Below are 11,410 nucleotides of genomic sequence, written 5' to 3'. Positions count from 1 at the left end.
TCAGATATGTATGTATGAGATTAGCCAGGGGGGGGGCCGCTATGTAAAATAGCGGGGGCGAGGGCGGCCGACGTTAATATAATCAGCTCCATCAGCGGCTTGCTCTGCAGCTGAGGGCTACGGCTATGTCACTGATGTGATTACCTGCTCACGCGGAGCTTCTGATCTCATTGTTCGCTGACACCGCAAAGAGGCGACTGGATAACTCACACACAATAAAATCCTTGCCGTACAAATCTGAGAGTTACAAATGATCGCCAAGGAATACTGTGCACCTGATAATGCTGGTTTTGTCCTGCAGCGGTCGAAAGCAGCACTGACTGGTGGGTAAAGCAGTGCTGTACAAAATGTGCGGTACTCTACGTGAGATCACCTATAGATCACAAACATCCCAAGGCCCTCTGGAGCTGTCACCTGAAGTGTTGTTGTCTTATCCCCCGATTCAATCACTTGAACACTGTTGATTCCTATGCTGTATGTCACACCATGGCTACAGCGCTCAGATTTTTCACCTGCAGATAGGCTAACACTCAGCCTGCAGATAGGCTAACACTCAGCCTGCCACATCTTACCATGCATTCACACCGGATTCCCTCCACCCATGATGTGTCCATCCATTAAGCTATCGGAGAGCACAGCAAGCCACTTGACCACTTTAACATGACTTTTTAATATTAATGTCCACCTGCAATACCCTCGCAGGTTGGGAATCGCTGGACTAGGCTGTATGATGCTAACCTGGCATGGCCAGACTAATATCACTGCGTAGAAATTTAAAAAAATGCTTCTGGTGATAAACCCGCCCCATATTTGCATACTGGGCCCTGATTGGTCCCTCACAACTTCGGAGGGAGAGAAATCCAATCTGTATTGAGAGGGGCCAGACCTAATCTGTCGAGAGCATTTTTATTTATTTTTTGTTCAATGGCAGATTCGTCTGGAACCAGGCTAATATGATGCAGCCAAAGAGCCACTGGTCATCTGGTGATGGAGCACATGCCATCTAAAGTGTGAATGGCTACAGTAAGCAGACACGTGGCTTGTATAGTACAGGAGAAGGAGGGCGAGAGCTGGTGTGTAATTGGGGTTGTCATCCAGTAATTCTATATAATGCACAGCTCGTTTGTTCAGAATCAGAGACAGCTGGACAAAGGCATCGAGCAGACAATTGCATGGTGTCTAGACGGCCTGCTGAGAATTGGACTGAAGATATGAAGCTAGCATAATCGCACAGTACGCGTAACAATTTGACATCACCGTCCGGTACAGATAAGAGGGACTGAGATTAGCTCCGTCTGTCACTTCCGGTGAGTCTAGGGCAGCAGGAACCCAACTGCAGATGACTAAGATTTATTTAAGAGACACTAGGAGGAACGAGGCTTACAAATGGCGATGCAGGCAGCTCAGGGAGGAAGGCAGTTCATTGACCACTTTTCAACCTGGCGTCCCTAAAAAACAAACAAATCTTCTCAAAATAGCTGATCTACAAGCTCGGCTCCGAGGGGTTTTATGAATATTAAACCAATGAAAAGTATTAACAAGAGCTTGTGACTGAATAACAGTGGTGGAAAGTAACTTAAGTACTCTACTTAAGTACAATTTTGAGAACTTTGTACTTTACTTTAGAGTATTTCCAATTTCCATTACTTTTACTTCTACTCCACATCTTGGATCAAAATATTGTACTTTTTCTCCACTACATTTATTTGAAAACCTTAGGTAATAGTTACTTTGTAGATTTTGTTTATTATTACAACATATACATTAACCACAAACCACTTCAGCCCTATATACATTTCTGCCATTTGAAAATAGACGATCGATCTACAAGCTCACAATGCGTCGCGATGCGACGCATTGTGAGCTTGTAGATCTGCTATTTTCAAAAGATATTATACATTTAAAAACTTGAAATGGGACATTCTGCATAATGAATACTTTTACTTGTGGTGCTTTGAGTACATTTTGATGCCAATACTTTTGTACTTTTACTCAAGTACATTTTGAATATAGCCAAACTTTTACTTGTAACAGAGTATTTCTACATTGCAGTATTAATACAAAATGTGAGTACTTTTCCCACCACTGCTGAATAATAACTTCACCGGATCCATTGGAACGTAACGGTTTTGGACATACAAGGTTTTCCGCCCGACTAGCGACAGAATGAGACTGCACATGAGAATAATGTCTGTCTGTGGAATGAGAGAGAGAGAGACAGAGAGAGAAACCAGATGAGACCAGTCAGAAATGCTCAAGCTCTCTCTCCTCCCTGATCGACACACTACCTCAAGAGTGACAGCTCCATTTCCAAAGACGTTGTGCGCAGATTTGGCAATTGATGCACGTTGTCGGGCACTGTGATTGAATTCTAATACCCACTCTGCATTGCTAACAGTGAAACCGAGTGGTTTGTCAATGAGGGAATAGAATACAGCATCATGGTCGGGGTGTTTGGGAAATTGCACATTATTTATTGCTAGAGATTTATCTTTTCTCTCTCTTTCTTTCTATAATTCAATTCCGCGACAGGTCACAACCCTCAAGTTTTCTTGCAAAGTTGTAAGAATTTGCTGTATGCAACGAGATCGAGTCAGCGAGTCAGGACTGCGATTTCGGTCGAAGGCGGGTCAATTATACAGAGAAAGCTTTATTTCCTGCGTTTGCTTGGCAGGCTCTGCCGAAGACGTGCGGTATTGTCTTCCCCAATCAGAAGAGAGCATGAGTGCTTTGAACAATGCTAATGCCAGAATGAGACCTTTGGATGCACCCGGACTAGTATGGAACAACAGCAAGCAATCTTTGGCACGTACTGTAACAGTGCACGAATACCAATATTGTGACACATTGTGAGCTTGTACAGTAGATTGGCTATTTTCAACGAAGAGATTTGGTGTAGAGGGGAAAAATAAAATGGGACAGAGTATAGACCACTGGGGGACCCTAGTCAATGGAGTATATAGGGTTTAAGTGGTTAATGCAAACAAGTGTAATGTCCCGAGCTATTAGTGGCTATGAAGACTTCCAACATGCCTCAGGGACCTGCCTGTGTCTGTATTGTTTATTGCATTATGAAGTTGTTATGGGATACGAGAATGCGTTGGGGGGGTTTATGCGTTATTATGACGTTTTATGTTAAATCATTTATGTTGAATGTGTTATTTGAATAGCCACCATGCATGGGCAATGGTGTTAACTGCAGGGAGCACCCCTCCTTTCTGTGTTTTGTGGGTAGTAGATTTGGTACATGGTGTCACAAATAAGAGTGTTCCTATGAAACATTCATCCAACTTCTTTGGATCAGCAAACCACCTGCGTTGTTAAATGAACCAGAATCTGTAAAGGGGTAAAATGAACGTTTCAGGTTTCAAAACCCGAGCGGATAAACCTTAACAGAACCATTCATTCACTTAAAAAAAAAAATAACTGTGGCAAGCCTCGAGCCTAAATTAATATAATAGATAAGCAGCACATTTAAACGGAGCACTGTAGTTAGCGCTTATCTTTCCCACTTAGAACGTGATTCCAGCTCCACATCTTGATCTAAAAGACATGAAAACATGTTTAGTCATTAGACTACTATTTCACAGGGCCTAGAAAACCTCCTCCTGGACGGTTTTATATGGCGTGGCGCTGTATAGGGAGTCGTCTAGAAGAGGGCAGAGCCATATAAGGAAAGTTGCATCACCCGTCCGTTCACTTCGTCGGCCCAGTCTTCTACAGAGCCTTCTATTGGCAAATAGTGACAAAGCCCTGAACCAGAGGTTTACGGAATGCACTGGAGTCTATGAGCGTTTGTCACTATTTAGAGTTTACTTGAACCACGTGACCGGCGCTTTTTTCTGCCCCCGAAGTGACGCAACTCTCTAATACAAGGCTCTGGAAGAGGGTGTGTGTGTGTGTGTGCGCGTGCGTGTGCGTGTGCGTGTGTGTGTGTGTGTTTTGGCACATCCACTATGGGGCGAGCAATAGAGAGCAGTGTTTCTCAAATGGTACTACAGGGGGTAAATTCATTTGACTTTTATGTTTAATGATAAAACATTGACAAAAATTGAAAACGTGATTAGCGCAGCTGTTGTTGAATAGACAGTCATTCTTATTTGCACCTTATTTGAACATACAGTACAGTATTATTAACATCAAAACTGGATTGAAATGGCAAAATCTGCTTTCACTCCATTTCCTGGTAAAAAATATACAGTCTTTTCACACGGGAACTACACAACGCCTGTGTTCTCGCTTGGATCTGTGAGGTCGCACTGCACTCCTCATGTGAATAGATTGTGTTAAATGCATTTCATAGAAAAAAGCTCAACACATTGAAACTCTTGTGGCGGGCGGGCATGTGTGTTAAAACGAGCACAAACGCCTGTCAGATTGCCCGCGCCTCTGTCAGCTCGTCTGTCATTGAAAATTAATTTCTTCCCATGTGAAAAGCCCTATATTCTTCAAAGGGTGGGTTATCATTCATATCATCAGTGGTGGGAAAAGTACTCAAATGTTTGACTTAAGTAAAAGTATCAATACAACAAAATACTCTGTTAACGCATCGCATCGCGATGCGTTGTGAGCTTGTAGATCAGCTATTTCCAAATATCTGAAGTGTATTATGTGGCTGAAGTGGCTAATGTATGTTTTGTAATAATAATTACAATCTTTAAGTAACTAGTAACTAAACGTTTTCAAATAATTGTAGTGGAGTAAAAGTACAATATTTGCCTCTGAGATGTAGTGGAGTAGAAGTAAAAGTATCGAAAATTGGAAATACGGTACCCAGTAAAGTAAAAGTACCTTAAGTACATGTACTTAGTTACTTTACACCACTGCATATCATGATATGGTTTTCTCTTGCGGTTTTCAGGGGGCACTTGGATTCAGAAATCAAGGAAAGGGGGTATTGAAAGCATTTCTATGTCCGCTCATGGCATCCCTGGCATGTGTCTACTCCCAACACAGTCCATCCAGCACCGGCATATTTGCCATCCATCCATCCATCCAGCGCGAGAGGAAGCCATTTGACTTAAGTGGTGAGAGGGGTCTTCATCTATCCATCCAGCCATTCTTACATCCATCCATCCATCTCCCACCCTGACCAGCGTACAAGCAGGTTACGCCGTCCCTGTCTGCCTTATCTCCCAAAGCAACCAGCTGGGCCTCTGAATCACCTCCATCTCCCCTTCTCCACTGGAGCCTCTAGTCCCCCCCCCCACACACACACACACCGCTCAAGATAAAGCCCCAGAAATAGACCACTCTTGCTGACAGCGAGGAGGCAGCTCCAGATAAGGGAAGCTGTTGTTGTGTCCACAGCTCGGAGCTCCAAATGCGTGATGGAAGGAGAGAGAGAGAAGGAGAGAGAGAGAGAGAGAGAGAGAGAGAGAGAGAGAGAGAGAGAGAGAGAGAGAGAGAGAGAGAGAGAGAGAGAGAGAGGCGGAAAAACGAGAGCCAGCGATTAAAGTGCCGCCGTACAGTAAATGTGCTGGTATTGGCTGGGGCTTTGCTGCCAGTGCACACCCTTTGACCTCATCTTATTTGACTGCAGATAAGAGAGAAGCGTCGCCACAGAAATGCACGAGCATCTCTTTTCTCTGCATAACCCCCCCCCCCCCCACACACACTCCTTTTCTCTCTCTCAGGTGAAGCCATTGATTGTGCTCATTGACCCATGTAGTTGAAGGCCCAGCCAATACTCGCTCTTATATCCTACATGGCTTACCGAGATAAGGAAATTACCTGACAATGTGTGGGCGTACGTACATTGTGCCTGCACACACACACACGTGTGTGTTTGTCTACGCGTGATCGTTTTCGTCTGTGTGCTTTCGTGTGAGAGCGCATGACTGTGCCGGTTGCCTTGTTTGTGTTCCGTGTGTTGCTTGCGTGTGTGTCTGTGTACATGCATCCGTTTGAACATTTTTGCCTGTAAGCGTTCCGTCTCTGCAGCCTCCGCCAGATGGCAAACTGCAAAAGTGCATCAGAAAGGGCTTTCCTCCCCTGGCACGCCAACGACGAATCAATAGCTGTGTGTCTTAGTAAATTAGATCATGTAGACAAGAGGCAGTAGTCAGCAGAGCCGGGTGCAATGTAACCCCCTTTCCCTGGGTTAGTCCATTCTCTATTAGACCATGGCCCTGGAGTAATTGAATTGGCCTGTACAAGCGCAGGGCGTGCCCTCCCCCCTTCCATCCCCCCCGTCCTTCCCCCTCGGACAACATAATACTTGAATCCAATAACTTAGTACAGTCTCAAAAGGTGCTGTGTTATTATTTATAAAACGAGGCTTTGCGTGACATTGCGATATGGAGCCATCGGGGGCAATATTCAATTCATCAGTAGACCGAGCCTGTAAAACGGTCTTTGTGTCGTTGATTTTTTTTCATTGACAGCTAGCACACCTGATGTTTTCCTCCCTCTTGACATGGCAATTTTGTTCCAGACTTTTTCCTTCGAGAGAAAGGCTTGTAACGAGGTTAACCGCTATTTTGTCTTGTGAATATGTTCCAAGAATTTCCCCTCCGACAATTCTAAGACACAAAAATTGCGAAGATAAGTGTACAATGCGTCACAATGCACTGAGCTTGTGAGCTTACAGAAGGGTTTAATTGGTTAAAAGAATAAAGGATAGGCGATCAGGCGGCGCAGAGGTGAGGTAAGGTGCCTGCCCACCGGGCGGACGAACACAATTGGCCCGTGTTCGGGGGAGGGAAGCCGGGCGGGGAGAGTGATAATAGTCACTGTATGCACTCCTAAGGGCTGGGGCAAGTAGGAGAGGAGTAGGATGAAGGCTCCAGTCTACGTCCTCTCGGCGGGGGCTCCTCACTGGTAGGCGAGTCAGTAGGATACAACAGCAGTGACAATACAGAAATGTGTGGGGGGAGGACTCAATTGTCTAACAAAATTGGGGAGAGAAAGGGGTAAAAAAAAGCTTTTTAGGGGAAAAAAATGTAAATTACAAAAGTGAATGCAGCCAAACCATGTGTCACAAATTAGCTGAATTATGTTACTGTCACAAATAAAACGTAAATATTGAAGAGTTCTGTGATTTCTGCTCTAACTAAGCAAGCGCCCTGGATGATGATGTTGATATTACATACACCATCAGGAGGATAAAATGCCATATGTGTATTTCCAATTAGGAGTGGATGAAGAGCAAGAGCCTATAATTTCTTCAGGAAAACTGAGTCATCCACAAATAAATGATAGTTTTCACAATGATGTATTGCAAGTTCATCGTTCGCAGTGCGACAACATGCCCTTCAACAGCACAATACATTCTCAAGACAAAGTTTGACGGAGTCAAGATTCACAAGCATTTTCTGACAGAGGAATCAAACACAATTATTTGATGAACAACAGATTGTGCTGCTGCATTCAACCCTGTGACGGTTTCAACTTCTGCTTCTATTCTCCATCGAGTGACTCTCCACTTGACTGCCGCTTATTAATAAAAAAATCAAATATGTGCTCGCCTCACAACTGGTACAATACACACTGCAGCATTGTACCATTCTCTTCCAGAGTATTGACAGTGAGAGGTTTATCGAGCTTGAGAGCCCTCGTTAAAAAGAACAGAAGAACAGAAAATAATGTGCCCGTTATAAACAACTCATGACTGGATGAGTGCGGTTAGCCTCTCTGTTAACTGGCTGTCGGTTCTCTCTCTCTCTACCCCTCTCTCTCTCTCTCTCTCTCTCATATATGACTGCAAGAGTGCGGCTAGGTCAGCACTTATGGTCAGTCATGATCAAATCAAAATATCCAAAGCCTTCCTGGGCTGTTAAATGGAACACACACAATTAAAAGCTAGAATGTCAACACAAGGTGATGATGGGCTGCTGCTCCTACTGCTGCATCTCTAAAGATTGATGGCCAAGACATATCACTCGCTATTAGGCAAGCATACAGAGAATCACTCCCCACGGAGTGATGCATTTTTGGATTCTTAGTTGTGGGTGTAGATTTGCTTCTTCTGATTTCTTTCTGCATGCGGGCAGCAGACAGAGCTGGTAAGAGTCGATAGGAGGGGTGCCGAGCAGCTGCTAGCTTGACCGGGCAGCAAATAAGCCGGCAGCCCTGGCGCGTGTGCGCACTCACGCACGCACACGCACGGCTCGCGCACACACACACACACTCTCATTCTCTCTCCCTTTCTCTTCTGATAGCCTTTGTTTGGTCTCTGCTGACGTTATAGCCCTTCAACACACTCCAAGTTGCACTCCATATTTAATCCAAAAAATATATATTTATTTTTTCTTTTTGTCTGCCGGTGCATGCACCATACCTGGGAGCTGTCTAGCACCACCGTAGTCTTTCAATACTGGCCACAGATCCTTCCCACTAGAGCCATTGGGAAGGAGGTCAGGTGCCTTGCTCAAGGGCACGTGGACAATAATTATTCTAGATACAATTTTGTTGGCTTTTCCCATTCCAGATTTACTCGTAGCCGGTCGCAGGATTTGACCAGGCAAGCTGTCGTACACAATCACACTTCGCAGAACAATCAAACAAACAGAAACAAGGACGGAAAAAAATATTCAAGGCCAAGGCTATTTCATCGCACGACTCACTCTCATTGGACAGTTTCACTTTACGTTGCACTTTACTGCTTGCGGTGCAGGCTGCACTCAAGGATGAGGTCAGCACTCGCATGACGAGAGAGCAAGCGAGTGTTTGCTTAGTTAAAAGCATGATAAAGTATTCAGGACTCCTGCTCCCCCCCCCCCCACCCACCCACACACACTCACACACACTCACACACATTGAACATGCTCGTCAGAATGTGACACGCAAGCTGCTGCACTGCCACAGCAACTTTCTAATAGCCTCAAGCTTAATATTTATACATGCTCGCAAGGGTGTTGCTGGCCAAAAAACTAATCTACAAGATCACAATGCTTCCAGTCGTACTACTGTGTATAAAATAGGCTTCCGTTTGTCTGCGACTCTAATGTGTAGCTGAAAGTAAAATATATCAGAAGATAAAGCTTTACACAGAGGCACGCCTCATAGCTTAATATGATGTGGCAGATATCAGATACTTCATTTCATATCAACACGACATGGGTGCACACACGCCTACACAGTGCTTTAAAGCAGTGCTTACAAAGTGCTTCATGCTAGAAGGTTGAATAAATCCATTTGGGGGAAAAAAATGCATTTAATTATACTATATAAACTAAGAAAGCAAATCTAGCTGTTTCACTTTCATTCCACACTCAGCGTTTTGTCAGCACACTTTCATCACATAATGTTACCAAATGCTGTTGGCGAAACTTATATTCTCCCCCTCTCTCTCTCTCTCAAAGTGTAAGAATATCCAGGGCCACACAACTATTATATGATCAGATTCAGTATGCTCACATGCACTGTTGACCTATTTGATCCAAAGACCAATCGGCTATTTTCAACCAAGAGTTTGTTTTACAGGGGAAAAGGTGCGTGTGTGTGGGGGGGGGGAGTATAGACGTCAACGAAGTATATAGTATATATGTATATGCATATATATAGTATATATATATATACATTTCACAACCCCACTAATGGACTTCCTGGAGCTGTTTATCGCTGGAGGACACATGGATTAATGTTTGGATTAACGTTTAATATGATGGCAGTCAGGGGTGCGATGAAATGTTCACATAATATATATTTGACAGCACTGAAATTGGAAGTGTCCATCGTTAGGTTCAATGCCTGCCTGAGTATTTCCGTCATTCAGCTTTGAACAGAACCCGGTAGAGGAGACAAAAAGTGCTGTCCTGTGCAAACCGTGGGTTCAGTGTATTCTTGTGTTTGTTTGTGTGTGTGTGTGTGTGTGTGTGTGCGCGTGCGTGTGCGTGCGTGTGGGTGGGTGCCTGCGACAAAAAAATCCAGTAGTGTATGTAGTGTTAATCCTATGTGACATGGGCAGTGATGGGGAAGGAGAATGGAGGGCTTGGGAGGAAAAGACAGCGTGAGAGAGAGAGACAGAGAGAGAGAGAGAGAGAGAGAGCGAGAGAGAACTTTCATGTCCCCCCCCGCCACCCTCTGGGGGGCTCGGTTGCCTTGCCTAACATGAGGAGTCCACTGCATTTTGTACTATGTTTTACTAAAAGGCCCCTGTGTAGATGTGCTGTGGACCGAGCCAGTGCCTGGAGGAAGGAAGGGGATCAACTATATGGTGGAGAGGAGTGTGGGGTAAGATTGGGTTGTGATTCCCCACCTTGTCTCAGCACTCTGTTTAATTAGTTGTCCTTCGTTTGATGCACTTTGCTCTGTGGCAAGCCACTAACTGACTTGAACAGTTGGCCAAACAATACCAAGGGGTTTCCACACTTATATCCACACCCATTCTCTCTCTCTCTCTCTCTCTCTCTCTCTCTCTCTCTCTCTCTCTCTAAACAATACCAAGGGGTTTCCACACTTATATCCACACCCATTCTCTCTCTCTCTCTCTCTCTCTCTCTCTCTCTCTCTCTCTCTCTCTCTCTCTCTCTCTCTCTCTCTCTCTCTCTCTCTCTCTCTCTCTCTCTCTCTCTCTCTCTCTCTCTCTCTCTCTCTCTCTCTCTCTCTCATATGGGAGCTGAGCCCATCTTTTCTGTGGAGACATCTGAGAAAGTGTGAAGTTGTCAACTTGTCAGCCTGTGGTCAATTTATGACAATTACTCAATTATTACAATAATCGTAAATGATTTGAAAGTAGCCTAAAGTGCTTCACAGTACTGAGAATGTCTAAAGCAATGTAGCATAGACGCTCAACGCTATTAACAATGTCGACAGTCCATGGTGCTGCTCATGTAGAGTGTTTGTCTTGTTTACAGTGAGCAATTGTGTTAATGTTTGTTTCAAGTTTGTTTTGCGCTGCTGCAAGCCACATTTCCATTCCCATTTGCTTTGAAATCCTTTTGTTTCCCATTTCCTTTAGAGTATATTAATATACAACTCAGCAGCCCAACTACACACTCATCCAATGTATGGGGTAGGAATCTAATAGATATTTGCAGTTATCAGGATTGAAATCAACAAGATAATCTTGGTATGAGTTTATTGCCTTGGCATCCTGAAAGTTTAATATACCAGTTCTTGTGGTATATTAAAGTGTTGAATATGTTTTTGAGTGTAACTATTTTTCCTCAACTAAGTCACCTACTTCCTCTTCAGTTTGCCATTTTCTACGTGTGCATGTATGCTATTCAATTTTTGCGTCTGACAGTGAAATGTGACCTTAACCTTTTACGAATTAGATCTTTGAAAAATGTTCTGCTATTACACCCCACTGTAGCTGCACCGGCACTGGCAATATCCTGATGTGATGATACGTTGTCTGTGTTTGGCTAGTTACCCATGGGAATAAGAAAATACACCTCACCGTCAAACAACAAAAGAACAGCAGAAACGCAAGATATATCACGAATATCCGTTCTTTTTTTGT

The sequence above is a fragment of the Gymnoscopelus braueri genome (assembly GCF_963280865.1).
Source record: "Gymnoscopelus braueri genome assembly, chromosome: 23".
Taxonomy (NCBI): domain Eukaryota; kingdom Metazoa; phylum Chordata; class Actinopteri; order Myctophiformes; family Myctophidae; genus Gymnoscopelus; species Gymnoscopelus braueri.
Note: the sequence above shows the minus strand (reverse complement) of the source record.